The 26,320-nt window shown below is 35.4% G+C and overlaps 1 protein-coding gene across 4 annotated transcripts in view; it reads left to right on the forward strand.

Annotated features, from left to right (window-relative positions):
• LOC128674729 (metabotropic glutamate receptor 2-like) overlaps window positions 1–26,320 on the forward strand; it is a 234,749-nt gene that overhangs the window by 110,575 nt on the left and 97,854 nt on the right. For all 4 annotated transcript variants that reach the window (XM_053753566.2, XM_053753568.2, XM_053753567.2 and 1 more), the window contains one exon: window positions 9,108–9,169. The gene's annotated coding sequence lies outside the window, so the exon portion shown is untranslated. The remainder of the gene's footprint in view (window positions 1–9,107; window positions 9,170–26,320) is intronic.

Raw genomic sequence — 26,320 nt, forward strand, 5'->3', positions numbered from 1 at the left:
CAATTCCCGCTCGATTCCAGAATTTTTTCATCTCATTATGACTTTCAAAAGCCAGTAGTGTTATATGGGTGTACTTATAATAAGTAATTATGTAGGTAGATTACGTTAATTGAATAAACCAGTCGTCATCTATACATTGTTTGAGTAAGACGCCCTGCTACGAGGAGTTAGCCGCGAACTGAGTCCTCGCGATTGTTTTTCGTAATAATTTATACTCAAACATGTTTCAGTCTTTATTTTAGTTTCAGTATTGTTGTTACCATATTATTATTGCCAAAGTAAAGTATATTATTGTAACACCATAGTGGCCAAATGACCGATTGGCTACAAAACCTACACACACACACACATACACACCTGGGCACAACGCAAAAACAGCCTGAATTGATCAATCTTGACAATGAATCTGTGGGAGATCCTACTTGATATAATAAAAATGTAAACAGTTTGTTCTTGATAGATAAAAATAATGAAAAATATTGCACGAAAAACTAAGTAGTAATATGTAATTTATGAGTTATAGTAAGAACGTAAGATGCGCTAGATGATCGAATACAAACTATGAAATACTAATTTACAAGTGTCGCGAATGCGAATTATTTGAGAGAAGATATATAAATTATTTCATTATTAGTATTTATTTTGATATAATATTTCACTGTAAATTGACGGTTGATCGAGAATCGTATGAGAGAGAGGGAGAAATAGAAGGTACCGCGCGGGAGCAACAGGCTGAGGCGCGCGCGCAGATGGCGGTTGTGCGTGGTGAGAAAAGCAGGCTGCGCAAGAGTTAATTGCGGTGAGTATTTTATTTTATGAGTTCTGAATATGTTTTCTACCACTGCCATTTACACATAAACTGATGTGTGTAATTATAATAACAGTCTGTGTTTACCGATGCGTCGGTCTGTATCAAACCGAGATAAATAGAGAGAGAGTTTAGACAAGCGAGGCTTGGGGTGGCTGTAGTGGAGGTTGGAGGCCACAAGGGACGCGATCCCTCAAGAGTGTATCCGATGGAACAGCCATCATACCTGGTGGAACAGCCACCATATGTATTGAACGTTACTCCTAATTCAGTGTCTTATATATTATGTACACAGTATGTACATAATTCAGAAGTGATATGAGTATGAGATTATATACAATTAGAAACGAATTTCGTCATAATTTGTTAATTAATGCAATCTACTTATTTCTAACTTATCATACACGTCAAGTCAATAATCTATCACAGCAATTCCTACAACATCGAAAACTGCTGTAACTAAGCTCATTTCCAAAGTGTTCGTCTTTTGTTTGGCAGTCTTTCATTTTCCCTAAAAGAATGTAATAAATTTAGCATTGGTTCGCTTGTTTTCCCAATAAACTTGGGACTCTTCGGGAACAACTTCGATCAATATAACTTGTTTAATTTCTTTTGGTTATGGGACTTTTATTTGGTCTCACCTGCTTCAGAGCTCGGAATCGAATCCAGCAAGATAAATTTATGTACCTATTTGTATTTAAAAACGACACAAAAAACGTTATTACGTGCTTGGATGGAGTGGTATTGAAATAAAAGTAAGTTATATTGATAACAACAGAAGGTTAAGTATTGACGCTTCTTCAGCACGAATCATCATCTTAAGATGAATAAAGAAATTTTAATTTTAATTCAACAAAAAATACTTTTAACGATTTTAAAATGGTCATAATATGAAAATAACAGGTGTTTTCCTTTTATTAGATAATCTTTGGTCAACCTTGCTTTGTATAAACCCTATTAATTGATTGAATTGATAATAAACATAGCCGCGCATACAACCTCTATTTTATATAAAATTCTTATGAAAAAGAATATTGCATTGTCGTACAATTTACATATGCATAGAACTTTATTTCAATTGGAAAAGTGGGTCATATCCAACTTTCAAGATTCGACAGACTGTGAGAAATGAGAAAATTGAGTTTCGTATGTAAATATGGTTGGTTATAACTTTAAAACGATTCAACTTTCAATAAAATATACCAAACTCGATAACCAAGTATATCGACGAGACAGTTTTTACTTCGCCTGTCCAACATTTTCTGTACCTACCTTAGGAGACGCAAATTGAATCTATGCCAGGGGCAGACCGGGACAAATCGAATTTGCACAGGCAACTTGTGTAATTTCTGATGAATTTCGCAAAATATTATTGTTAGGACCACATCGTCACTCTTGTCCAATCGGTATTTGTATTTTGTGTTGAATTTTGGTGGTTTGTTGCCAGTCTTACCTTTGCCTATCGTCGGAATATAATATAAATCAATATGATACGCACTTTGAAATTAGATTAATTTTGAAAATTTGACAAATTGTTTTATACAATTTTAAATGCATACATATAGTATGTGTAACCTAAAATATTGCCTATATCAAATGATGTTACCTCAACACTCCACTCACACCTTGTCAGAATTCAAACTGACAGCTCAATAAGAATAGCCCCAAATTGCGATTACCGTGAGCGATGAGTCAGGAGAAATGAAACAGGCTTCGTAAAAGGTGAGAGCGGATTCTGAACCAATAATAAAAAAGTAAAGGATATATTGGTTGCTTGGTGTTGGTAAGGAAACTGAAAATGACTTGAACTTTATAATGAGCATCGCCAAATAGTTTTAAAACAAATTCCGATTATATTGCAGGAAACAAGTCTCGTTAAAACTTCATACAGTTGGAAATTCTTTATAATAATAATAATATCTTTATTCATGTTACTTAAATAAAAGTTATACAATAGATCTAAATTAAGATTTAAAACAAAATAAAAAAAAATGAAAAATGAGAAATGTACCTATATTCTTTCGTAATTGCTTGTCAAGCAAGAGAATGATTCCATTTTTGTAGCTGGTTATCACAGGTGGGTATTACTGGAATTTAGATTGTGTGGGTGGCACCAGTCAACTTCGGCGTAAAATTTTACCTAAAAACGCCTGGTACGCCATTTTGTCTAGACGTCGGCGGCGCGCGTCCGCGGTTAAAGTTAACGTCAAATTTGACTGATGCAACGTAACGTAAAGGGGAGTGTTAACGTCAAGCCGCCGACCGGTTGTAAAATTACAGTCAAATCTTCAAATTAATTTTTAAGTGGACACCCGAGCGTCATATACGTAAATTTGTACAGTAAAAGGCTCAGAGAGTGAACTAAATTTTAATAATCTAAATAAACTGTGAATGAAGGTTAATTTACGGAGACGAGGAGCTTAGAACTGAGCTTGCGAGGCGACATGCGATGTAGGAGCTTACGTTTAGTTTATATCATGGTAATTTCTTATTATACAAGAGCTTTACCAAATGTTACATTTCTGCTGTTTTACAAAACTTGGCAGTAATATTCTGGCCAGTAATCTTTGATTTGAGAACTTTGGGTAATGTAAATAGGAATAATATTAATATATTTAATTTATTACTCTAGGTCAGTTTATAATCTTAAATAAATTAAAGCCATTATATCAATATATTTTATGGGCATAATAAAAATAAATATAATTATAACGCGTCTTGCTTTTTATGTTGTTTTATTTAGTTTTATATGATAAAAATAAGTCTTTAACATCATCCGGAGATACAGCTGACGGACACACAACGCACAATCTTTGGATTAAATCTACTATACATAAAAACACAAAAAGCTACGGCAGCTTCCCATATATATAATTTCATCTAAATCCAAACATCGGTCTTTGAATGTAATATAGGTATAGCTATACAATCCACATCCAAAACTCAAAAACTCCTGAACAGATTTTGATGACATTTGGCACAGAGACAGACGACACTTTCAGGAGTAACGAGGCTTTTTAATATTATAGTTTCATCCGAACGAAGTCTGGACGAACCTCTAGTGATAATATAAAAGGGTGGTTCGCTGAGCGTTTCGACCGTTGCGGTCGCGCTGTCATTACATTTTTTCAAATTTCAACAAAGACAAGAATAAGTTTTACTATATGACTTTACATTAATTACTCTGTACTGTAGTAATGTCAATTTTATGAATAATTGATTTTGGAAATTATTCCTTCCTCAAGAAAATTGACGGATTGTAATGACCGCGCAGCCGCGGCGGTCGAAACGTTTTGCAAACCATCCAAAATAGTAGCAATAATATTATGTTAGTTGTGATAATATGTAGATGATAATTTTACCAAAAACTTATCTTCATCAAAACATACGCACCAGACGGCCGGTTACGCTATAATAATATAAACATATCCCAACGCTGGACTCTGAAGTGGGCGGGAAAACGGTCATTCCTGGGATCGGCATAAATTAGCCAAGTCTTTGATGTAGCAGCGAGTTGTGGAAACAGGGAAGATTGGACGGTGTTTTTCCCATATTTATATATTTCTGGAAAGGAAGCGTTGGCGATGTAATGGTTAAGACTCCCGCCTGAGGATCGAAAGGACCCAGGATCGAATCTTACTCGTGCCACATGAGTTTGTATACCAATCTGACTCATATATAGTAGTTTTCATCGTCCACCACTTGCTTCCGGTGAAGGAAAACATCGTGAGGAAACCTGCACACTTGTTGATTATTAACTTGTGTGTAAAATGGAAAAGGCAATGGCAAACCACTCCATTAATAATGCCAAGAAAGTTATGTGTGTTTCATTCCACGTAATAACCACGACCCTTAGCCAAGAGGAATACGACTATGAAGAAGAATATATTTCTACTAAACGGATTTTAATGGATTTGACCACAAGTAGGATTTCATTTTAAAGAACAGAAGTTTTTTCTCCTTAATGTTTTATTTGAGCAAAGTAGGTTGTAATATTAGTAAATATTACATGAAAATCCATAAATAAATATATTACGAGAAATCACACAGATTGAGCTAGCCCCAAAGTAAGTTCGAGACTTGTGTTATGGGATACTAACTCAACGATACTATATTTTTATAACAAATACATATATAGATAAATATCCAAAAAATCATTTTCCATCGTGACCCGACCCTGCCTCTGAACCGAGAGGGCCCGGGGATCGAACCCGGGCCCTCTCGGTTCAGAGGCAAGCACTTTACCACTAAGCTACTGAGGTCGACAATTCGCCATGCATCAAATTCAAATTCAAAATTCTTTATTCAATTTAGGATGATATACATGATATACAATAAAATTATTGAAAATTGTCACACAATATATATATATATATATATATATATATATAATGTCCTTACATTTTTAGTTATCCTTATAAGGATAAGGATAACGGTGACTTTTTGTCGTGTGGTTCCGCCCCATAAAATAGCGACAAACTTCCAAAGATGCGAAGAAATGGCACTGGACAGAATGGAAAATTGAAGGAGGGACAACTTCCCAACCGCTCCCTGGAGCTTCGCAAGTCCAATAATAAAGAGCTTTGATTAATAAACTTGCCCGAAACTTGTTAGACTATTTTTTGTTAAATTTATTGGTCTTTTTAACAAGTTTCTTTTTTTGTCGATTTTTTTTCGGAGTATTTGAATATGTTTAGTCAAAAACGCGATTAGTCACACAAAAAGTTTCATTTACAAGTTTTTTTTTAATCTTTTTATTTCTCTTTCTTACTTTACATTAGATATCAATTTATGTTTTATAATGTTGATGGTGACTTACAAAAATAAATATATACTAGCAGCCGGTCCCGGCTACTAGAATGAAACCATAATAAAAAAAGTTGCCGATGTTACTCTTGAAGATTACGTCTGTCTAGGTGCCAAATTTCATGAAAATCTGTCCATCAGTGTTTGATTTAATTATTACAAACAAAAACGAAAAAAAATCGGGTTATACACAAACTGTCCTGAAAATAATATTTTCGTTAACACAATATCATTATGTGTTTACATAAAAATATTATATGTGTTTACTATGTTATTACGTTTTAACGTTTCTGATTTTCGTGTCTTTAAAATACCTTCATATAACATTAATACTTGGAGTCGATAATTTAAGAGTTCAATCATTAAAGCAACGGACGCTATTTTACGACCAACATTGATCACGGATTAATACCGAGAAAAAAGGGCGTTATAGTGCAAACGGCACACGATCCTCGTCAATGCCTTTATATCCTATACCTTATGACTGGGATGCTGAATATTTTTATTATGATTGACACTTCGCCGGTCCAAGTCGGGTCCCTTCGCCCGGAAAGGACAGAATTCAATTTCGAACCGTTTTATTTTGGGACTGGTGAAAGATGTGCTTTGTAGGCTATTTTTAACCCCGGATGACAGAACGTGTCTATGAATGTTTGTGTGTGTGTGTATGTCTGTCCGTTAGTATAATCCAGTGTTAATAAATAACACACTTGATATGAAAATAAGATGTTTGGTAAAAGTCAGGAAGATAAACAATACATTGTTTTTTGTTTAATATTCGCTTTTGCTTTTAACTTTACTGATTGAAATTCTTTTCTGGAGTAGCAAAATTTTTTGCTAAGTAAAATATCTAAGTAATTTATAACTTCTTGTTATTCTTCTGAAAGAAAAACCTATAATACAATAATCTAGAGATTTTGAACGTAATTTGTTTGTTAGTTTTAATTCGATGTTATAGACAATTATATATTCATCATCATAACACCAACACTTTTCAAATGAGTTTCTTTCGGCATTTCTTTTCAACAGTGGTCGTTCCGAAATGCTAGTAGTTTGTAGCTTTGGTATATAAGAAATAATTTAGAATATGACATGAAAACGTGTATGTGAAGGTCTGATTTCTGAATAAATGATTTGTTTTATTTTTTTCTATTGTTGTTTGTAAAAAGTGTCATTTATAAAGCTTTTGCGTTTCGTGTTACAAGATAACCCAGTGTCCATTTTTTGTTCGTTCGATTCCATATTCGTATTGATATTTTTTTTATGGTACAAAAGCATTAATCGTAACATAGAATGATATCGATTGACATAGCTTTGTTTAAATTTTATTTTATGAATAAGATAACAATTATTATTTTTTTTTATGTGATTTCGATGAGCATTGGAAGGAACTCCACAGACAATGCAACGGGCGCCATTTAATCTTAAACGACGGCGGTGCGCAGGTTAAAGTTTACGTCAAAGTTGACTGACGAAACTCACCCTTAGTTTGAATATATCCTGTTATTTAATATACACATTGCCTCATTCTCACGTTTCTTTTGTCGGTTAAATAAATTAATACTTTATACTCTTCATAAAATAAGTTCACTGATGCCTTCAAATTTTCCTTTAAAATTTCTGTCCTTTTTTACATGTGAAATAAAGTTTAACTATTCTTTTTAAACATTTTGATAATAAATTGTGCGTAATCGATACAATATATAAAACAGCACATTATACATTCTGCATATATATTAATGCCTCGGAAGTACTTCAAAAATAATGGCAAAGGTATGTCAAAACGACTCTCTAAAGTCAATTGGCGCGCAATAAACCAAATAGCATGTTTTCGCCAACTCATTGCGAGTACCGTTAACGAATGAATCATTGTTGAAATAAGCCAAATTAGCAGCGGCAACTGGCTATAAAAGTTTAATGTGAATTGTTTGCAACGGCGTACTAATTGAGCGACAAAAACGGCTAAGCACCGCGACGCGGCGCGATACAACAATTAGGTACTTGTGACCTATGTCGTTGTGATCGCACTTAGGCCACAAATTAAACTTTGAAAGTTAGTTTAGCTTGATGCTCGATTATTCCATTAGATATTGATCGTTTAAACTACAATCCTAGTTCCGTTATTTGATCAATTGAAAATATACAATTTAGCAACGCGTCTTACGGCGTTCTGTAGTCCACCTAGGACGCCAGGTCACGAAGTGGGTTTACGACAGTTTGGGTCTAAGTTTGATTCCGCACAGTTGATGGGACTTGTTAATATGGGACAGGTCGGGATGATAACTTTGAGATAAGTTGTATTTTGTTGCTTGTATTATATAGTGTCTCAATCACAGGTCTCAATAGAAGACAGTAAACATCATATTTACCTAACCGAATTCATAGCAAATTAGCTGCTATTACTGCATCATTATAGAGACCCTGGGATGAAAGAGATGAGATACAGGGTGACTTGATCTGCGGTTGACTGTACTTAGTAGTATGTAATAATATTGGTAGTAGACATACAAAAGAATTTCAATATTTTATCCTAATATTATATCTACTAGCGCTTATTATCTTTTTTACTAAATTTCTATCAACCATCAAGATCTGCAATGACCATTTTTTATGTGCAATATCAGAAGAAATATAACTTCTAAGCTACTTGGGTAAAGTATTAACATTCGCGATGTTTTTATTGTATCCCCCTCGTTTTAGATCCCGTTCTCACGTATCCCAATCTAATAACGCCGGTGCTGCCATCTCGCGGACGTAACCTTATTTTCGACAAATTTCTACTTGTCAGTTAGAAAATGTATTACAATACAGCAGGGCTAGAACAAAGAGCAAATATCACCATATTTGTAGAAACAAAAGAATAAAAAGAAAAATACTTTATTTCGTTTTTTACACAATTTAACACAGTCAAGTTCTTAGTAGGTTTAATGTGTCTACACAAATAGTACCACTCGTACATTGTTTTGCAGTCTATTGGGTATCCTATGCAACGCATCATTGAACTAAGAATAAATACCAATAGATTACTCCTACAACACTTACATTACATGTATTTACATAATGTTAAGCATATTCTCAAATGTATTTCAAGGGGTCTTTCGTCTTCATCCCCTCTTCTTCTTCTATGGGTGCCTCTCTAACTAGTGAAGATCAGCGATTAGCATGGTGAAGTCCTTCTTGTCCTTAGCTCATTGGAACAGCTCAGCTGCGCTCGCTATCCCGGTCCATTCTCGGATGTTCCGCAGCCAACATGTTTTTCCTTCCTCCAACCTTTCTCTTCCCAGCGACTTTGCCCATCATTATTAGTTGTAGGAGATTGTATTGTTGATGCCTAAGAACATGACCCAAATACGAGACTTTACTTCAACCCTTACAGGCTAAACAAAGATTTGCGAAATTCGATGGCAACGTTCGGCTGTATGATGGGCTTTATGCTCGATGTACCATGTAAATTTTGTATACAATGTTAAATACAATGTTTTAATTGTTTCAGGTTTTCCAGTTGAGATAAACTTAACTTCCCAATCAACTTAGAAACCAACTGTTCAACATAACGTGAGTAAAGCTTATTTTTAATTAAAATAAATACGTAACGCATGGCACAGCGTCGAATCTCGACGTGCAACGTTTCGTTGATTGCTTATGACGCCTGGAGCAAGGTCATCAACACAAGACACGACACGAGAGCTTGCAGCGAGCTATCTGCTAATTTGTTATCAATTTAAAGTATGGTTACAGAAAGATCACTTTAAATTCACGTCGTATAGCCTGGGCAGCGCGGTGCAGTACTTAAGTGTGTGCATTTTTTTTTGTTGCCCTATGACATGCTATGACCGCTAGACGTGTATTATGACCAAGATTCCGCTAATTCTTTAGAGAGAGATTAGAACTTTATCTTTCCACTACTGGTTGATGGCCACTCGGTTGAGCCACGTAGGATTTTTGTCACCATAATTTTTCTCTTTTGCACCTCTTGTTCGAACCAGCGGAGTCTGACTAGACTGTAACGTTTGTATTTTTCTTTTTTAAGAAATCATAAAGTAGTGATGTGACGTGAATTTAAGACCTTATTGTCACAGGCTTCTTAACCGTCGGCCAAGATCAAACCGATAAAACTTGTTTTACTGCACAATAAAATGAAACACCCTTAAACCCGGGATTCCTGGCGGCGATAAAATGCCCAATGACGACCCACGTCACTTTACGGCCGCTTTATGGCGCACCTGAATAATTAATTGTAATGTCGTGTCGTGTGGCGTTGTCTTAAGACAGTGTTTGTCTTCATCGGCGGTCCGTGTCGTGACCGTGTCTTGGTTGTTTCTTATCATCATACTAATAATACTTTTTCATGCAAAATCTACTAGAAGGATTGTTATGAAATTTGGCACGCAGGTAGAACATAACTTGGAATAACACATAGGACACTTTTTATCCTGAAATTTCCACGCGAGCGAAGCCCCGAGGCGCAGTACTACTACAAGTTTTTGATTCCATACTGGTCTGTAAAACTGAAGTGGGACTGGGCTAGCCATGAAATATGGGATAGAGTGATTACATGGGCACGACTGAAGACAAAATATATCAAGGCAAGAAGAACAGTTATTCCGACGTACTGTGAACCTTCGATAAGGGACTACTTTAACTGGCGAGTGATAGAAGTGGTTTAGAACAAAAAGGGGAGGCTTTTTCCCAACAGTGGGACTTGATTGCTAATAATAGGCAAGAATTTTGAACTTGAATTTTGACTTAATTTTTAATCAAACCACTCAACCTATAATCATGCATAAATTAAACTACTTAGCATAGAGTGACGTGTTGAGAGATGAATCGATCTTTACAGCCAGGTGTTGTGAACTATCATTAACTTTCAAACACTAATTACTGAGCATAGATCACCTAAGTACAGTAACTACCAATAAACTAATACAGTGTTTTAAAAAGTTAGGATAATTTCTGAAGCTAATTTTGTTGACAAAATAGCGCTTTTATTCAGGCTAGGTTTGGTTCTACATACCCATATAAAAAGTCTGTATAGAAATTTTTCGATTTGAATAATATTTTTGTGAAAATTTTGCTGGTATTTAAAGAAGTGTATAAACCTGTTTTTTTTTGCATCAAATTAATAATACCTATGTGTAAATGTACTAATATTTTTTCTTTGGTAAAACACTACAAGCGAAAGTTCAAACACGTAGTAAAAATGTTCTTACTACCTTTGATATGACTGTGTAACATATAATATTCCAAAAAAACCCTTTTCGTCTTTCTGATTTAAGTATGTGTTCCTTGAAAACTTAATAGACCCAGTGGCTTACACGATGTGACGTAACGTGACGTCGTGATAAATTCAACTTGGCGCCCCCTAGGGTATAACTAACAGAATATAGCGCCCTCTAACATTTTCACTCGGCTTTTATTTTTTATACCAGTTCTGTTTACGCCTTTTTCCTTTATGATACAGTCACGGTACATAAATAGTATTAGGATATACTTCGGCCATCCCTTGCAATTCTGTTACCTCACAGTTGCCCATTGAGGAACTAACCTGCGAAACCCACCTCATACATTACCGAACGCACTGCTCACACGTCCTTGGTACGTGTACACGAACTATGCCGTTGTGCATACCCATGTGTTTCATACATTTTGTCGGGTGTGACTAGAATTTTGAAAACCCTGATTGAATTTAAACGTGGCATAATTTAATGACGTAATTCACACATGCCTTTTAAAGGTCCATCCACCTACATCATCATGTGTTCGTAGGTATAGATGGGTGTAAATAGACTATCCCTTCTATTTAACCTCCCCGGTCTGACCCAATCCAAAGGATAACTATTGATAGTCAAATAAAATAAAATAAATAAATATATATATTTTAGGACAAATGACACAGATTGAGCTAGCCCCAAAGTAAGTTCGAGACTTGTGTTATGGGATACTCAACGATACTATATTTTATAACAAATACATATATAGATAAACATCCAACACCAGGGCCAATCAGAAAAAGATCATTTTCCATCATGACCCGACCGGGGATCGAACCCGGGAACTCTCGGTTTAGTGGCAAGAACTTTAACACTGCGCCACCGAAGTCGTCAAAAGAATATCTTCTAAAAAAAGGTTCAGTACTTTTCGAACAAAAATTAAATAAACCAAAACACTTTTCTAACAAAAAAACTATTACGTAATGATATAGAATTATAATTATTTGTCACTTTATTAGACTGGAAGAACCGCTACAATCAACCTTAATCCATATACGGAACCTATCATAAGCCTGTCCGAACATTTCATTTCATTTCTGAAAGCGGTTTGTCATTACTATTCACCGAATTGATCGTCCACCGCAAAATGGGGCCAAGTCGGAGGCACACAGACTAAAATTAAATATATTGGGCTGATTACTTGACATTTTGAGGGCATTTTCAACTGTCGGTCAGCCTAAACAAGTAAACTTACCCTCTTTGACCTCTGTCGACGGATAAATGCAGAGTTGTATAGAGTTTCGACGTACGTCGACGCACGTCAGTGTTAAAACTTATGGAAAACATCTGCGGGCTATCATGAAACATAAAACACTGGCACGTCATTGCGTCCACACATTCCCTCTCTACACGACATGGGAAAATGAGACAGCACGTGGATGTTAGTAACGTGCTACGTAAAACCACATCGTGTCAATTAATACCTAAGGTAAGTTTAGACACAAGTCAACAATGCAATGTACGGCGTTTTACGACAATTCAGCATTACGTTTGGCGATAGTGTAAAAGCATTAAGACATAATACATGTACATACAGACATGACAACGACCGACACGCCACGTATTGAGTAGCCAGCGTTCTCGTAGCTTATCCGTAGCACGTCAACAATGGTGCTACGAATGGTGGAGCATTAGCTACGTCATGTCACACATTTGAATTTAAATTATTTCTTAGCAAAAAATAAATAAATATTTAATGCTACATAAAGAATAACAGTGACTACGTTATGTGTATCCCATCCCATAATATCCCATAACAAAAATCTCAATCTTACTTTGGCTAAATATATATGGACAAATAACGAACAACGACAATTAAAAATAAATAAACACAAATTGAGTAGTTTTCCATTTTATTTTATTTATTTACATTCCATATTAATATTTTCACTTTTTCTTACTAAGCAAACATTTCACGGGTCGCTGGCGGTCACCCGAATGTGACTAGCTTAAAATCTCATGAATTTTTTGTTTATCAAAGTTTGTCTGCAGATAAATTTTCAGTAAAAATAGCCTTGGGAAAGCCCCTTTGAGGTCAGTAACTTTTAATGACTTTTTCGAATATGGTTCCAAAACTGCAGTTTTTATCAAAAAGGTCAATTTTATTTAATATCTCGAAAGATATCAAATTTAGTTTCATGCTTATTGCTTAGTTTATCACTACATTATAACACAGAGTCGCCCTCTGCGTCTGTCTGTTTCTAAGCTTTCTGTTTGTAACGTAATGGATGCAATTTGAACTGTTATTTAGACTATTTATCCTTTTTTCTGCCAGAAAAGATCTGATGGTTTCCAATCGGCTGAACATACATTTTTCAAGCATAGATAAGAACATTCTCGAATAAATTCACAAGAAATAGATCAAAATCGGTTCATTTGTTTGGCTTTTACGATGCCACGGGCAGACATACAGATACACAGATACAGACACACAAATTAAACTTAAACTTCTTCTTTTGTCGGGGCCTAAAAAATAAATTCTAAAAAGCTAAAACTCCTGGGTACAGATCATCGTATTACATTAAAAAGTAAAGTATATATAATAAAATATAGAAACGCGAATGGAAATTTGAGCCGGCGATAAAAAATACTCATCGCAAAGCTCGATGTTAAGGATACCCGCGTGTAATTGGATTGGAATACAGATACTTACATAAATATATCGTTTTCTAGATGCGCAAGATAAATCCCACGCCTACAAGGCATTCGCTTTAGGAGTACTAGCTCTTAACTAATTTTTAAAGCTTGTTGATTGCTAGTTCATTGTGAGGACATTAAAATAACTGATGATAACAAAGGGGACTTTTAAAAGTATCAAATAAAACTTACCTTAGACAACAAAACGGACTTCTTCAAGGCGTAAAAAGGCGTCAAGTAATTCACGGCAACGACCCTGTTTACAACCCTGGTGTGACCCCGTTCTTAGACTGCGGTGACCACTCGCCATGTGGTCGCATGCCTCTTTGTTTGCTGCAATACTATAAAATAAACCATAGGTTTTCTGATAGCATTTCAAAAGTTAACTTCTAACAGTACGAAAGTACATTGAACGCATACTCACCTGCCCAAATTCATATCAAATCAGTCGTTAACACCTCCGAATACAGACCCATATATAGTAACTGAAGACTGTACATCCATTTGTGATCTGGTATCGTCATTTATACTCCCGTGGGCATTACGTGTCCACGAATAAATCTCTCGTATAATTGATCGTTACGACACCTATGGTGGCATCATTAACTTGTCTTGTCGTTAATGGCACGCTTTATGACTTCAATGATTTGTTAGCAGAATTATTATTCATATCATTTCTATTTGAGGGATTGCATTATTGGTAACACTTGTGCTAGATTCTGCTCGAGTTTGGCATTATTTTTTAAATAGTCAATCGTTAAACGCCATTTGTATATTATAATTGAGTGAGGGTTGCACCAATCAATTTTGACGTTAACTTAATTGGTAAAATATTACATACCATCGTATTTCCCGGCTTGATCTTAACTGTGTCCTGTCGATGGGGCTGTTCCAGATCCCAATCGTTTCCATCCTAGATTTCCTTTTCCAGAATAACTTTTCATATTTTCCTATAGTCATCCACTCAACTTTACATTATATTTATCTGCCTTGTTCTATCTCGTAGATGCCATTCTGTGTTTATTCTCATCGCGAATACTGCTAGCTAGTTGCAAGCTGAGATAGAAGACCGTGTCGTGCTCTTGGATTGGAGGCCTGCTCATTTTATTTAGGTCACTGAGCCTGAATAGTGATATAAATAAATGTAAATAAATATATATATATTAGGACAAATGACACAGATTGAGCTAGCCCCAAAGTAAGTTCGAGACTTGTGTTATGGGATATGGGTACTATAATTTTGATAAGCATCCAAGACCCGGGTCAATCAGATAAAGATAATTTTCCATCATGACCCGATCAGGGATCGAACACGGGACCTCTCTGTTCAGGGGCAAGCACTTTACCACTGCGCCACCGAGGTCGTCTACAGTAAGTAAATAGTAAATGGCGAGGGTAATCCAAATATACATTTATATAAACAAAGTTTCTCTGTAAATTTATTTGTTGAATGTAGGATATGAACCCAAACTATTGTCGTAGCTTCCCGATGAGTCAGTCGAACAAAACAATTAGTGAAAGGACAGCGTGTGTGGTTAGGATAACGCTGATTTAGGATTTAATATAGCATTCCAATCTAATGTGGTTATAGTGATAACTATAGATTTATATTACTACTGGCTGCGGCCCGTGGCTTTGCTCCCCTGAGAGAATCGAATAAAATATAGTTTTTATCACATAATAATAATGCATCTTCATAATGGTGAAAGATTTTGAAAATCGATTGAGTAATTTCGAAAATGACCCTATAAACAACCTTTTATTATTAGGTTAGATAAGTATAGAAGTGAAGCGTTGGCGTCCTAGGCGAGCGACAATAGCGGCAAAGCAACACGACGCAGTGCTGTGAGTATATGTAATACTACACTTCATTTTTTAAAATGGAACTAGTGATTAAAAAGCTTAGACTGCGGTGACCACTCGCCATGTGGTCGCATGCCTCTTTGTTTGCTGCAATACTATAAAATAAACCATAGGTTTTCTGATAGCATTTCAAAAGTTAACTTCTAACAGTACGAAAGTACATTGAACGCATACTCACCTGCCCAAATTCATATCAAATCAGTCGTTAACACCTCCGAATACAGACCCATATATAGTAACTGAAGACTGTACATCCATTTGTGATCTGGTATCGTCATTTATACTCCCGTGGGCATTACGTGTCCACGAATAAATCTCTCGTATAATTGATCGTTACGACACCTATGGTGGCATCATTAACTTGTCTTGTCGTTAATGGCACGCTTTATGACTTCAATGATTTGTTAGCAGAATTATTATTCATATCATTTCTATTTGAGGGATTGCATTATTGGTAACACTTGTGCTAGATTCTGCTCGAGTTTGGCATTATTTTTTAAATAGTCAATCGTTAAACGCCATTTGTATATTATAATTGAGTGAGGGTTGCACCAATCAATTTTGACGTTAACTTAATTGGTAAAATATTACATACCATCGTATTTCCCGGCTTGATCTTAACTGTGTCCTGTCGATGGGGCTGTTCCAGATCCCAATCGTTTCCATCCTAGATTTCCTTTTCCAGAATAACTTTTCATATTTTCCTATAGTCATCCACTCAACTTTACATTATATTTATCTGCCTTGTTCTATCTCGTAGATGCCATTCTGTGTTTATTCTCATCGCGAATACTGCTAGCTAGTTGCAAGCTGAGATAGAAGACCGTGTCGTGCTCTTGGATTGGAGGCCTGCTCATTTTATTTAGGTCACTGAGCCTGAATAGTGATATAAATAAATGTAAATAAATATATATATATTAGGACAAATGACACAGATTGAGCTAGCCCCAAAGTAAGTTCGAGACTTGTGTTATGGGATATGGGTACTATAATTTTGATAAGCATCCAAGACCCGGGTCAATCAGATAAAGATAATTTTCCATCATGACCCGATCAGGGATCGAACACGGGACCTCTCTGTTCAGGGGCAAGCACTTTACCACTGCGCCACCGAGGTCGTCTACAGTAAGTAAATAGTAAATGGCGAGGGTAATCCAAATATACATTTATATAAACAAAGTTTCTCTGTAAATTTATTTGTTGAATGTAGGATATGAACCCAAACTATTGTCGTAGCTTCCCGATGAGTCAGTCGAACAAAACAATTAGTGAAAGGACAGCGTGTGTGGTTAGGATAACGCTGATTTAGGATTTAATATAGCATTCCAATCTAATGTGGTTATAGTGATAACTATAGATTTATATTACTACTGGCTGCGGCCCGTGGCTTTGCTCCCCTGAGAGAATCGAATAAAATATAGTTTTTATCACATAATAATAATGCATCTTCATAATGGTGAAAGATTTTGAAAATCGATTGAGTAATTTCGAAAATGACCCTATAAACAACCTTTTATTATTAGGTTAGATAAGTATAGAAGTGAAGCGTTGGCGTCCTAGGCGAGCGACAATAGCGGCAAAGCAACACGACGCAGTGCTGTGAGTATATGTAATACTACACTTCATTTTTTAAAATGGAACTAGTGATTAAAAAGCTTAGACTGCGGTGACCACTCGCCATGTGGTCGCATGCCTCTTTGTTTGCTGCAATACTATAAAATAAACCATAGGTTTTCTGATAGCATTTCAAAAGTTAACTTCTAACAGTACGAAAGTACATTGAACGCATACTCACCTGCCCAAATTCATATCAAATCAGTCGTTAACACCTCCGAATACAGACCCATATATAGTAACTGAAGACTGTACATCCATTTGTGATCTGGTATCGTCATTTATACTCCCGTGGGCATTACGTGTCCACGAATAAATCTCTCGTATAATTGATCGTTACGACACCTATGGTGGCATCATTAACTTGTCTTGTCGTTAATGGCACGCTTTATGACTTCAATGATTTGTTAGCAGAATTATTATTCATATCATTTCTATTTGAGGGATTGCATTATTGGTAACACTTGTGCTAGATTCTGCTCGAGTTTGGCATTATTTTTTAAATAGTCAATCGTTAAACGCCATTTGTATATTATAATTGAGTGAGGGTTGCACCAATCAATTTTGACGTTAACTTAATTGGTAAAATATTACATACCATCGTATTTCCCGGCTTGATCTTAACTGTGTCCTGTCGATGGGGCTGTTCCAGATCCCAATCGTTTCCATCCTAGATTTCCTTTTCCAGAATAACTTTTCATATTTTCCTATAGTCATCCACTCAACTTTACATTATATTTATCTGCCTTGTTCTATCTCGTAGATGCCATTCTGTGTTTATTCTCATCGCGAATACTGCTAGCTAGTTGCAAGCTGAGATAGAAGACCGTGTCGTGCTCTTGGATTGGAGGCCTGCTCATTTTATTTAGGTCACTGAGCCTGAATAGTGATATAAATAAATGTAAATAAATATATATATATTAGGACAAATGACACAGATTGAGCTAGCCCCAAAGTAAGTTCGAGACTTGTGTTATGGGATATGGGTACTATAATTTTGATAAGCATCCAAGACCCGGGTCAATCAGATAAAGATAATTTTCCATCATGACCCGATCAGGGATCGAACACGGGACCTCTCTGTTCAGGGGCAAGCACTTTACCACTGCGCCACCGAGGTCGTCTACAGTAAGTAAATAGTAAATGGCGAGGGTAATCCAAATATACATTTATATAAACAAAGTTTCTCTGTAAATTTATTTGTTGAATGTAGGATATGAACCCAAACTATTGTCGTAGCTTCCCGATGAGTCAGTCGAACAAAACAATTAGTGAAAGGACAGCGTGTGTGGTTAGGATAACGCTGATTTAGGATTTAATATAGCATTCCAATCTAATGTGGTTATAGTGATAACTATAGATTTATATTACTACTGGCTGCGGCCCGTGGCTTTGCTCCCCTGAGAGAATCGAATAAAATATAGTTTTTATCACATAATAATAATGCATCTTCATAATGGTGAAAGATTTTGAAAATCGATTGAGTAATTTCGAAAATGACCCTATAAACAACCTTTTATTATTAGGTTAGATAAGTATAGAAGTGAAGCGTTGGCGTCCTAGGCGAGCGACAATAGCGGCAAAGCAACACGACGCAGTGCTGTGAGTATATGTAATACTACACTTCATTTTTTAAAATGGAACTAGTGATTAAAAAGCTATCCATACTTTCGTAATAGCGCAATTGATGGTACTTAAGACTATGAAGCTTATATATGGGTCTGACCAAATGAAAAAATATTTCTTACAGCAGAAACAAATAATAAGTGAAACACAAGCGTGTGTGGTTAGGACCACGCTGATTAGAATTCAATCATATTGAAACCCCTGCACATAATCTGCACTATTTGTTTGGGAGATATTTCTTTGTTTTAGTTTGAATATACATATAATTGAATTGAATATGTACAGCTATACGTGTGGGCGAAAGTATGAACAAACAGAGCAGAAGGCAAGCAATCCAGAGCGATGTGACAATATAGTTTGTTGCAAAAAGAAAGAAGTAAAATATGTGATTTACCAAAAAAACTGAATTTTATTACTGAATGTAATTACTCATATGCACAACATCCCGTCATACATAATCGCAATGTCACTGAACCATCGATGTTTGTACATTTACAAATAAGAATACCCTTTTTTATATAAAATACGAGACCGATTTGTCTGTCTACACAGCGGCATTACGGTAACGACCGCCGCTTGACTTCTGCAAACTCATTAGAAACAAACCGTATATATTATACGAGCAAACCTTTCGTGGAAAATAACCTTTTTTATGTTTTGTGACTTGCGAGTGAAGGAAATTAAGGACGAAAAGTATGTTTCATTTTAATTAAAGTGTACTATGTGCATCCGTCTGTATAATAATATCACAGACAAAAGCGTAAAGACAGCGCGACCCGCGATGTATATTTCTTTTCTAGTCTCTTAATTTCTAACGCTGCTGTCCGATTTAGTTCAAGCATAGTAAAGGCATCTGACATGACTTTTTACGACTATCTACCGCGTTTCGTGACAATCAATCGCGTACACATTAACATAACATGAACTTAAACTGTCAACCAGTGTGCAGGTTTCCTGGCGGTGTTAACCTTCACTATACATGAGTCAGATTGGTATATAAATCATGTGGCACGAATAGGATTTGAATAAAAAAGGACGGTCCACCACTGTTGCGATGCATTATGATCTTAAAATACTTGATGTATTTAGTTAGTGAAAAAAAAGTGTCGAATCGCTTAGTGCGGCGTACCACCGCTTACCTAGGACGCCGGATAAACTGAATTTTGCTGCGGTTGAGGTTGTAATTAAACAAATATACGTACAAACTTTCACATTGATAATGGCTAAACCAACAGCAATTAAGCAAATATATCTGAACCAACACATTACTTGTATGTAATGCAATGCAAGCTGATGTTTGGTGGCAGCAACAAGAAGATGAGAGTGTGGTATCCATGCCTTTATGAAGGTCTACTCCAAAAAATTTCCTCTTCATAGTCGTATTCCTCGAGACGTTCCTCATGGCTGAGGATCGTGGTCATTACGTGGAATGAAACACACATAACGACTTTCTTGGCACTATTAATGGAGTGGTTTGCCATTGCCTTCTCCACTTCACACACAAGTTGATAATCAACCTGAGTGCAGGTTTCCTCACGATGTTTTCCTTCACCGGAAGCAAGTGGTGGTCGATGAAAACTACTACACATGAATCAGATTGGAATCTGATACAAACTCATGTGGCACGAGTAGGATTCAAACCTGCGACCTTTCGGTTCACAGGTCTTAACCATTACACCACCACCGCTTCCCGATAAATAGGACTCACGAAAAAAATATTCTAATGGTTATTTTTTTTCCGTTCATCTTCATCGTATCGAGTGTTATTACTGACACTGGTGTCAGATCTATTCACGGCGCCTAAAGGCATCTGACATATGACTTTTACGACTACCTCCCGCCATCTAGTAGCAGGTAGTGAACTTAACTCTCCAACAATGTTTTTTCTGGTGAAATTTATTTTATCGTATCGTATAGGTCCAAAATATAGGGCAGGTCTACATAATGATACGAAACAACATGTCCCAGCAAAATGTGATAGCAAATACTGAAAAAACCTTCCATTGAATCTTTGTTTTTAACTCGAAGATATTTGACTTCGACTATAATTAATAACATAAATTTTAATAATAATAATAATAATAACTTGGCTTATGCTCGTGGTAGTTAGTATCCCTATACCAGCTTTTATAGCTGAGAAAAACGACAAAGGTAAATAATAATAATAATTCTTTATTGCAGACACAAGATCCATATCACAAAATAAATAAATATAAAATAAAGTAAAAATACATAAAAACAACAAATGTTGTTCACTAAAAAACTTATTTACTTATTAAGTTACGTTTAAGTTTTGTATAAAATAAAGTAAAAAAAAAATTAATTGCACCAGCAATCATAATGGGAGCCTAATATAAAATCGTCTAGATATATAAAAGGCCAATCATTTCGCGTTATGTTATGGATTGAACGTGCAATATCCCCAGAGACCACTCGATCACGACTCGATCGATCTCCACGTCCGATAGGGCTGGCGACTGAACGTTCATTGATTTAGATAGCTTCGTACATTGTGTTTCCTATTTTACTTCCGAAAAAATGTATTCCTATAAGAAAATAGTTTTTGTACTGTCAATTTTCCAATGTTTGTTTTTGTTCCAAATTCAAATTTTGTTCCAAATTCAGTTCAGTTCCAAATTCAGTTCAGTTCCAAATTCAAATTCAGTTCCAAATTTTGTTTCCAATGTTTGACTAAAGTAGCGACGGATGTGTTAGCACAAACGTCATTGAGTACGTAGTTTTAAATACATGTATACATATTTGTGATTTTATTCGGTGTTTATCATTACGAATAATATCTATTATAAAGAGTAATTACTCAAAAAGTTTTCCCACGTTTGTCCCTAACTTTTAAATTTCATCAAATTAGTATAAGTACAATTTTAAATTTGTAGGTATTTGGTGTTGGCGAATTTTACAGAATTTAATCTGTGATTGAATATGGGTATTATGAAGAACTATTAGTTAGTACTTAAAATTTAATACAGACAAATTTTATCTATTAAGCTTACATTAAATATGACGACCTCGGTGGCGCAGTGGTAAAGTGCTTGCCTCTGAACCGAGATGGCCCGGGTTCGATCCCCGGTCGGCTCATGATGGAAAATGATCTTTTTCTGATTGGCCCGGGTCTTGGATGTTTATCTATATGTTATACAATATAGTATCCGTTGAGTTAGTATCCCATAACACAAGTCTCGAACTTACTGTGGGGCTGTCTCAATCTGTGTGATTTATCCTAATATTTATTTGTTTATGTAATTGATAAAATATTATCTATACAACAATATTATCAATGGGAAAATATTGTCAAATCATTGTAGATTTTGATGAAATAAATAATTAGCTAAATTAACTACAAGAGTTGTCTGAATACATGACAACCCTGAATGTACATCTAAGAACCACTGAGCGATGTGGTTGGGAATAATCTGTATACAACCGAGTCTAGACTGAAACCTGCAGTTACTCCAGATACTACAACTGTGTGTTGGAGTATGAAAACTAGTTTTAATCTTTAGAGAAAAGGGCGGCAAACGAACAAGCTACAATTAATCCATTCCGTGATCTAAGTATAATTGTTAAATCTATACAAAATCTAAAACAATATTCTCTTCTTCGTAGTCGTATTCCTAATGGCTGAGGGTCGTGGTCATTACGTGGTATGAAACACACACAACAATTTTCTTGACATTATTAATGGAGTGGTTTGCCATTGCCTTCTCCATTTCACACACAAGTTAATAATCAACCAGTGTGCAGGTTTCCTCACGAGGTTTTCCTTCACCGGAAGTGGTGATCGATGAAAACTACTATACATGAGTCAGATTGATGTACACACTCATGTGGCACGAGTAGGATTCGAATCTGGTACTTTTCGATCCACAGGCGGGCGTCTTAACCATTACACCACCACCATTCAACAATATTATAAAAAAACAATATTAACCGACTTCAAAATAAAAGGACAAAGTTCTGAATGCGTTGCAACCTAATTTTATTATTTTAAAAACAATGTGTCTACTATTTAAACTATCCGCATCTTCTCTCATCCAGATTACTAATTCTAAATATTGTTGCTTAACTCAAAGGTTTATTACAACGGTTTATTGATGAACTTGAGATTAAATAGTACTAAATAAATTTCTGGCCTATTATAAAGGTCTCCAGATTAAAGCATTCCCTTAATTTACTCTTACAACATTCGTGACTAAAGAAACAAGCTGATAAATTCATTTCTTTTTCACTGCCAAACAGCACGAAATCACAAAAAGCTATAAACCCGATTAAGAAATGTTTAAATCCATCAAAAACTTTCGCCATAATAAATGAAAAATTCGAGCTAATAAAAGCTGTTTAAAAGACAAATAGCTGTATTTAGCAAGAACAAAGTCCCACATATTCCAACAGCTTAACCCAGAAAGCATAAATCCAAATTTGGACAAACATAAACGAGAACAATAGATCGCCTGCTGAATAGCTGACGGTATTATTAGAGTATGCTATTACTCTGTTCTCTTGCATGCTCGATACTAACATTAGCATTTAACATAATACTTACTTTATGGCCCAGCTATTTTCGGATGGTAAATTGAATGCATCGATATCTATATATAATATATATATAATAGGATAATCGACGACCTACGTGGCTTAATGGCCACCATGCCGGACTGCTACACTGGAGGTCCCGGGTTCGCACCCCGGTCAGGTCAACATGGAAAATTATCTTTTTCAGATTGGGTCTTGGATTTTCATCTATATATGTATATGTTATAGAATATAGTATAGTTGAGTCAGTATGCCATAACACAAGTTTCGAACTTACTTTGGGGCTAACTCAATCTGTGTGATTTGTCCTTATATATTTATTTATGTGTGTTGATCTTGTTGCAATATTATAAAGGATTTTTTTTTATCTCTCTCTAATTTCTGCGTGTTTCCCAGCAGTGACATCAGTGCATCAGCGGAGAAAATATGCCTTAATATGTTGAGCAAGCCCTCCTTGGGAATGCCATTGTCTATTAGCTGGTAAAGTTATGTGTCTCTTAGTTGTCTGACAAATTGCATCATCAGCAACCTAATGCTGAAGCACTAGCCTTTTATATGATTGGATATTGAGTATGTGCAATGACCCAACATTTGACCCAACAATGACGAATTGGTGAGATTTAAAAATGCAATTATACAGCCGGGATTAACCGCGTAACATGCCTGCGAACCATCTTTATACATCTTGGGTCACCCGATCCAGTGACCTTTGCGAAGGTGGGTTAACGCCACTTTCTAGGAAAAAGCGCCGATCGATATCAAATGTCTATTCGCTATCGAACTCCTTTATGAAATAAAACTATTTATTGACTAAACTTTTTTGTTAAAAAAAAGGTAATAACGAACTTAATGCTAAAGGCATTATATCCAATACTGTCAAACTGTGTTATGTGTGTTTATTTGTGGTGACGGCGATAACACAATTGTTTAATCATCAGTTTAGACTCTTTTTTTTAGAGTGTTTTTCTATTTATTTATTATATTTTCATATAGTCTGTAAAAGTATTAATACATTTAATTTATAATAAGCTATTATATATCTATTTTAATTTGAATTTATTTGTTTAAACGGTTGTACAAGCTCCACATTGTATTATAATAAGTATTGCTTTTGTATATGTTAGTTTTTCCTAGACATTGTACTATTGTTTTACTCCTAGCGGGGAGAGGCAGGTGTACTGAGATACAAGCTCTGCTTAGTTCAGACACCAGTCTCTCACAATCTTGATTATTAAAATCTACCATGTACGTACAATATGTATAAATATCTGTCTATCATACAACTAGGATTGTAGAGAAAAATAAAGAATATTTGAGTTTGAGTTGAGTTTGTGTTTATATTATCATCATATTTTATCAAATTTGCTTTAGCTGTAAGTAATATTCAAATATAAATAATATTTTATTAAACTCTATTAGATATATATCTATAAGTATGTTAATAATATTGTTTATTTACTAAAAGTCTGTGGCACTGAAAAAACCATTTGATAAGGCAATAGATGCTATTGAATGCTTAGCATCAACTTCCACCTTGAGGCACTTAAAGTATGTGATATATGGGGGTTCAAGATAAATAAATAAATCAATAGAATTATAACGACAAAATATAATAGACAGAATGATAAGAGAAAAGTAGAGAAGCTGACTTTTGGCTAAGGAAGCCTTTATACTGAAGAAGGTACCAGAAAAACGCTGATTGGAGTGAAAGTAACCAGAAATACTCAATCGAAGCAAAAAAGAAATAGGTGTGCACAGAAATGGAATGGTATTAATTATAGCGTACATAAGAGCACTCCAATTAAGGCCCAATTAATGCTGAATCACTTCATCAATATACTATTCAATCATAGGATCTTAATTAATATAATATAAAATTCACCAATGAACCCCTCTCGAAGGCCCCAACAAAAGGGCAGAGATCTTTTCCTTACACATTGATTAATTTTGATAAGAGAATATAATGAGCCGGAGTTGATTTTGTTGAAATTCAAAACGATATTTTTATTCGTTGGTACTATCTATTCGACCATTTTGTCTGAATGATTATAATTGCAGGGTTTAATTGTTAATTATGCCAATTTCTATTATGTACAAAATCCTTTTTTATGGCACTAGATTTCCGAATTTATGTAACACTATTGATTAAACAAATAATGAGGATGCTCTCAATAGTAATTATGAGATCAAACATCCTTAAATAAAGGAAATACAAAATGCTTTTTCAGTATTCATCCTTAGAACTATCCATGAACTCACTGCCTTAACCGCCCATTGACACAGATTTGCATAGCAGGCGAGAGGAGTCGATCACTTCACCCCGCAATTAAAATGGCTATTAAGCTTTGCCCTATTATAAGTAGAAATTTGAAGTTGTTTGCTGTTTTAAAAATAAATTATGAACCTGTAATTAGATAAGGTCATCGGATAGCTTATGACGACTCTGGTAGACATGAGTTTGATATTTGTAATATTAAGATAACACTCGAAATAAGAGATCTGTAATTTCCTAATTTAGAATTACAAAATTATGAATATTATAACTTAAACGTGAGAAAGCTATTGAGGATGGCCTCGCTACAAACCTGACTCGACGCAGAGCGCTATCGGTCTTTCATTTTACATAGGTTTGACAATGACGTAATTCCTTGAGCTGTAGTTGATATTTCTAGATACATAATTGATCCTTGCAGCTAACACAGCAAAGAAAGGAGGCCTCGCTCTTGCTTATTAGTTAAGTAATTACTTTATTTTCCACCTCACCTCACAAGCAAAAAAGTAGTGTGACGCGACGCGCCATTATCAAATACAATAGGCGTAATAATACAATACTTGTGGCTTAAGTTGTCGCTATACTTATACTCGTATACACATGACGTCGTGTTGTGCAAAATTCCGTCGCTTAACTGTACTTCGTTTGCTGCTTCAGCTAGACAATTTTCCACTCTTCCCTAGTCTGTGCCACTTCAGGCAACTATATAAAGGTCAGAATTGTTTAAACGGTAGTCTCTCAAACAACAACTCAGCATTTGTTGGCATCGCAAACATTTAAATTTGAACAAACAATCGCAGCTGGCCGCATGCAATCAATGTCTTGCGGAACTGGGTATTTCCAAATTTTAAATGGTCAGTAACGAAGTTATAC

This window comes from Plodia interpunctella, chromosome 13 (genome assembly GCF_027563975.2).
Source record: "Plodia interpunctella isolate USDA-ARS_2022_Savannah chromosome 13, ilPloInte3.2, whole genome shotgun sequence".
NCBI lineage: Eukaryota > Metazoa > Arthropoda > Insecta > Lepidoptera > Pyralidae > Plodia > Plodia interpunctella.